Source organism: Triticum aestivum, chromosome 3B (genome assembly GCF_018294505.1).
Source record: "Triticum aestivum cultivar Chinese Spring chromosome 3B, IWGSC CS RefSeq v2.1, whole genome shotgun sequence".
Lineage (NCBI taxonomy): Eukaryota > Viridiplantae > Streptophyta > Magnoliopsida > Poales > Poaceae > Triticum > Triticum aestivum.
This window is the reverse complement of record NC_057801.1, coordinates 14,380,979-14,386,257: the sequence shown is the minus strand read 5'-3', so window position 1 is coordinate 14,386,257 and position 5,279 is coordinate 14,380,979.

Genomic DNA, 5,279 nt, shown 5'->3' with positions numbered 1-5,279 from the left:
GTGTCAAAACCGGCGGATCTCGGGTAGGGGGTCCCGAACTGTGCGTCTAGGCGGATGGTAACAGGAGACAAGGGACATGATGTTTTACCCAGGTTCGGGCCCTCTTGATGGAGGTAAAACCCTACGTCCTGCTTGATTAATATTGATGATGTGTGTTACAAGAGTAGATCTACCACGAGATCAAGGAGGCTAAACCCTAGAAGCTAGCCTATGGTATGATTGTTGTTCGTCCTATGGACTAAAGCCATCCGGTTTATATAGACACCGGAGAGGGCTAGGGTTACACAGAGTCGGTTACAATGGTAGGAGACCTACATATCCATATCGCCAAGCTTGCCTTCCACGCCAAGGAAAGTCCCATCCGGACACGGGACGAAGTCTTCAATCTTGTAACTTCATAATCTTGGAGTCCGTCCGACCATGATAGTTCGGCTATCCGGACACCCCCTAGTCCGGGACTCCCTCAGTAGCCCCTGAACCAGGCTTCAATGACGACGAGTCCGGCGCGCATGTTGTCTTCGGCATTGCAAGGCGGGTTCTCCTTCAAACTTCATGTTCCTGTCGAATAGTGTCCGGCTTCCTTATAAATGTTGCGCTCCTTGGCTTCTACGCCAAATAATGGCCTTCTTCCACGTGTCGTATGAATGCGAAAAGCTAGGGTATTTTTACATTTTACCCCCTAGCTGTGTGAACGAGCCGCCTATAAGAGAGGCGAGGATCTAGATCCAGCTCACACCACCCTCCATCCGCAAGTTCTCATCGAGGCGCCTCTGACAAAAATCCATTCTATCATGGATAGTCGACGTGGCTCGTCCTCTCGCGCTCCCAGCCCTAAGCCAGGAGATTGGGGGAGATGCTCAGTTCCACACAGCGAGCTAGTGGCGCTCCAAACCGAGGGATATCTTCCCCCAGCTTTCATGGTTCCGGTTCGAGCCAGACTGGCCACCTTCAAGGGTGGAAAGCAGGCGGAGAGCGTCCCCAACCCTTCCAAAGGAGAGCGGGTATGCTTCGTCCCTTATCTAATAAGGGGACTTGGATTTCCCATACATCCGTTTCTCCGGGGGCTCCTGGAGTTCTACGGACTCCAGCTTCACCACTTCACACCTGCCTCCATTTTGCACATCGCGGGCTTTGTAGCTCTTTGCGAGCTGTTCCTGGGCATCGAGCCCCATTTTGCACTGTGGAAGAGATTGTTTTGCCTCGTACCCCGTTCTTATGAGGGGTCGATATATCAAGTGGGCGGAGCCGAAATATGGCGCATCGCTGGGACCGGATATCTATCCGGCACCCCGAAGAAGGCGTCCGAAGACTAGCCTTCGGAATGGTTCTACATGGAGGACGCCCCTCTGCCGGATCCAGTTCGGATGGGCCTCCTGGAGTTCAGCAATGCTCCCTTGAAGAAACGCCTGAGTTGGCGCCCGCGGAGCCCTCAACGGGAGGATGATGGGAGCGTCCATTATCTGATGGGCCGGATTAGGTTACTGGCCCACTCCGGATTGACCATGATTGGAATCATGGCCACGTGCATTATGCGAGGGGTGCAGCCACTCCAATATAGGGGCCACCCTATGTTGGATTTCAATGGGGAAGACGACGCCACCCGTCATGGCCGCAGAGGGCCGGGCTCGGCAGCCGATCTGCCAAAGATCCTGTCCGGCTTGTACAAGGGGGAGGAGGAGGACTTTCTTCGCACGAATCCATTGAACGGATTCTCCATGAATAACCCTCGGAGCTGGGTAAGCGGACGTTTATCTACCCAATCCATACTTCCAAAGTCAAGTATCTTAATTTGTGATTTCGACGCAGGAGCTGCGTCGGGACGTGGAGGGAATACAAAGCCTAACTCCACAGCCCGAGGATCCGGAACGATCCCTTGATCTGACCTCCGAAGAGGATCCGGACATAAAGCTGGAGCTGATTGATGGGGTGTTCCACCAACTTAGCATGGATAATGCCCTAGTCGCCATTACGGCTGACTACCCCGGTTTGTTTCCGGCCTCCCAGGTGACTACGACCGAGGTCTTGACACCATCATTTGATCCGTGCTCAACTCTGACCATCCTATACTGATGGTGCATCGCAGGAGGTGCCTTTAGGGCGGGAAGCCGAACCTGCGGCGGCTGACCAACAAGGATCAGTTCGGCCCAGCAGGCAGAAGAGGAGTGCGATGCGAATCGAAACGTCACCGCAACGGTACGGCGCCCCGTTGTTTTTAAGGGAAGGATCCCTAGGGGGTATATTAATGCTCATATCTTTTTCCAGGAGAAAGAGCGCTCGCCGGACAGGGTCCGGAGAGGTTGCCAATCAAGCCTCCGCCAGCCATGCTCCATCGCATGGTCCGGAAGTGGAGGCGAACACAAGGCAAGAGCCGGATGCTCCTCCGACGGAGGATGCCGACAGGCTGTCCGCCACCCGGTCTGAGGTGGAGAGCGCCATGAATCACAGGCGTCGCCGGACAGTTCTTCGTGACGCGTGTTTCTCCCCGAAGGCGTTGAACGCCTTTGATGCGGGAAATGCGCACCTCCGTGCTGCTCAAGATGGTTTAACCAGAGCCACGGAGCAGTATGTGAAGGACATACGGGTAAGTAATTTTAATAGTTATATATGCTAGTAGCCCCCGAGACTTAAAATAGTTAAAATAACTGATTTAAGGATCATTTATTATGCAGGATCTTACGGAGAAGAATACCCACCTGTCCCAGGAACTCCAAGAGTGCAAGGCCCAACTTGAGGCCGCACTAGCCACCACAGGGGGAGCCATAGAGACCCCCGCTAGTAATACGTACTTCGAAAAGATAAGTAGTTAACAAAGTGCGGCGTGTGCATAAATCTGACAATAATATTGCAGAGGGCGTCGGACTAGATCCGGACAAGCAACAGCTATTGCATCAGCTAAAGGCCGGTGAGAGGGTGCTTATGAAGGTGTAGCAGGAGAGAAACAAGCTCTAAGATGCCCACACCCACCTAGGAGAAGAGCTGAAAGGTGTTCGGGCCCAGCTGTCTGGCTCCGTGAAGGAGAATCAGCGGCTTCGTCGCGGCATTTATAGTAAATGCTTGAGCAAATTCCTTTGAAAAGAAGAATTCAACGAGGAATTCGATTGACAGGAATGTGTCTTTAGGTGTGCTCACAGGTCGCCCTGCGGAGGAAATGCCTGGTTCAACGGGTGGCCAACTTCCCGAGCTGGTGCAACTGCTCGAACGTGTTCGGCAGGCGATGAGTGGTGTCGTTCAGGACTTATGGCCTTCCGTCTCCCTACCCGAGGGCCTTGGAGGGCTTGCTGAGAAGCTTCAGGGAGCACGGCGACGCCTCTGTCTGTGGAAGATATCGGCCTGCCATCAAGGCGCCAGGGAGGCCTGGGCCATGGTGAAGACGCAGTACCCGAAGGCTGACCCAAACCACATGGCCGAAGTCGGACCTACTGGGCCTGATGGGAAGGAGATCCCTGTGAGCTTGATGTACGGCCAAGTAGAGCTGGCCGTGAAATATTCCCAACAGGACTGTAAATTAGACAGCCTGTTAGATGGGATTGAAGAGGAGTACAATCAGTCAGTTTTACGATGTAATTTGAAATGACATGTAAAATGCCTTCTATCCGGATTGTAGATCGTTTGTCTTTGCGGACCTTTTCGCTTCAACCTCGGGACCCAACAGTCCGGAGTGTGTCTGAATACCCTTACGGTTATAGAAGAACCGGGGCATGCGTGGAGACAAGGCGTCGGGGTCATAATTGCTTTATCAGACAAGTGCCCAACTAGCTATGTTATATTACATGGTTAGTAAGAAACATCTTCCAGGGAGAATAGTTCCATTAAGGGTTCCTTTCCCTAGGAAGCATGCCCTAAAGTGCATGTCCGGACTGCGAAAATACCAGAAAAAGCAGCTGGGGGCAAATAAATAAGTAAGTAATAAATCATCTTTCAAGTCACCGACCGAATATTCTCTTAAGAATGCTAGCTTTCGGCTTCACCCAGTCCGAGGTACACATCCGGCTGACCCGGCAGTAACAATCGTAGAGGTGCTCCCTTTACCTCCTAGCCGAACAATCAGGAATGTAGGGGTAAGCACAGGAACCAGGCAACCCAGCTTAGCCTAAACTTAAGTCATATCGATGCATATAATGGTGAATAAAAGGTACATGCGGAAGTATGAAACATGTGTTGGGCATGAAGCCTGTATAAATAAGCTTATGTTAAAGAAGCCCCCAGGTATAATGAGTGCTAGGAGCACATCAAGTGTGTGCGAACAATGCGCAAATCAGCCTATCAAAGGTATTGAAAAAAAAGTGGGAAGAAGGAGGGGGACAAGAGATAGTGAAAATGTAAAAAGATGGACTGAGGAGTGAGACGAACTCTGAGTCCGGCGTTAGGCATAGAATCTTCGGAGACGGGCTGCGTTCCATCGGTTCGGCTCGAGTCGGTTGTCAGATGCGTTACATAGACGGTATGCTCCGCCGATCAGGACTTGGTCGATGATGAAGGGACCTTCCCACTTGGGCTTAAGTTTGTCCTTTTTCTTGTCCGGCAGGCGTAGAACAAGTTCGCCAACATTGTAAGCTTTGGCCCGTACTTCTCTGCTTTGATATCTTCGAGCCTGCTGTTGATAAAATGCGGAATGAGCTTTTGCCACGTCCCGCTCCTCCTCTAAGGCGTCCAAACTGTCCTGCCGATCCAGCTCGGCTTCTCTTTCTTCGTACATGCGCATGCGAGGTGAGTCATGAATTATATCGCAGGGCAGAACTGCCTCTGCGCCGTACACCATGAAAAATGGTGTGAATCCGGTAGTTCGGTTTGGCGTGGTCCGCAGCCCCCAGAGTACAGAGTCGAGCTCCTCTACCCAGTGCTTGTTAGACTCCTTGAGGGACCGCACTAGTCTGGGTTTGATGCCGCTCATGATTAGACCATTTGCTCGCTCGACTTGACCGTTAGTTTGGGGGCGATAGACTGAAGCATAGTCGAGTTTGATGCCCATGTTTTTGCACCAGAGTTTAACCTCGTCGGCCGTGAAATTCGTGTCGTTATCAGTGATGATGCAGTGGGGGACGCCAAAACAGTGTACTACCCCGAATATGAAATCTATCACAGGTCCGGATTCTACCGTTTTAACCGGCTTGGCTTCAATCCATTTGGTGAATTTGTCCACCATGACCAATAAGTATTTGTGCTTGTGGGTTCCCCCTTTAAGGGGTCCAACCATGTCAAGCCCCCAGACCGCGAACGGCCAGGTGATGGGTATAGTTTTGAGGGCGGTGGGTGGCATGTGGCTCTGATTAGCAAAGTGC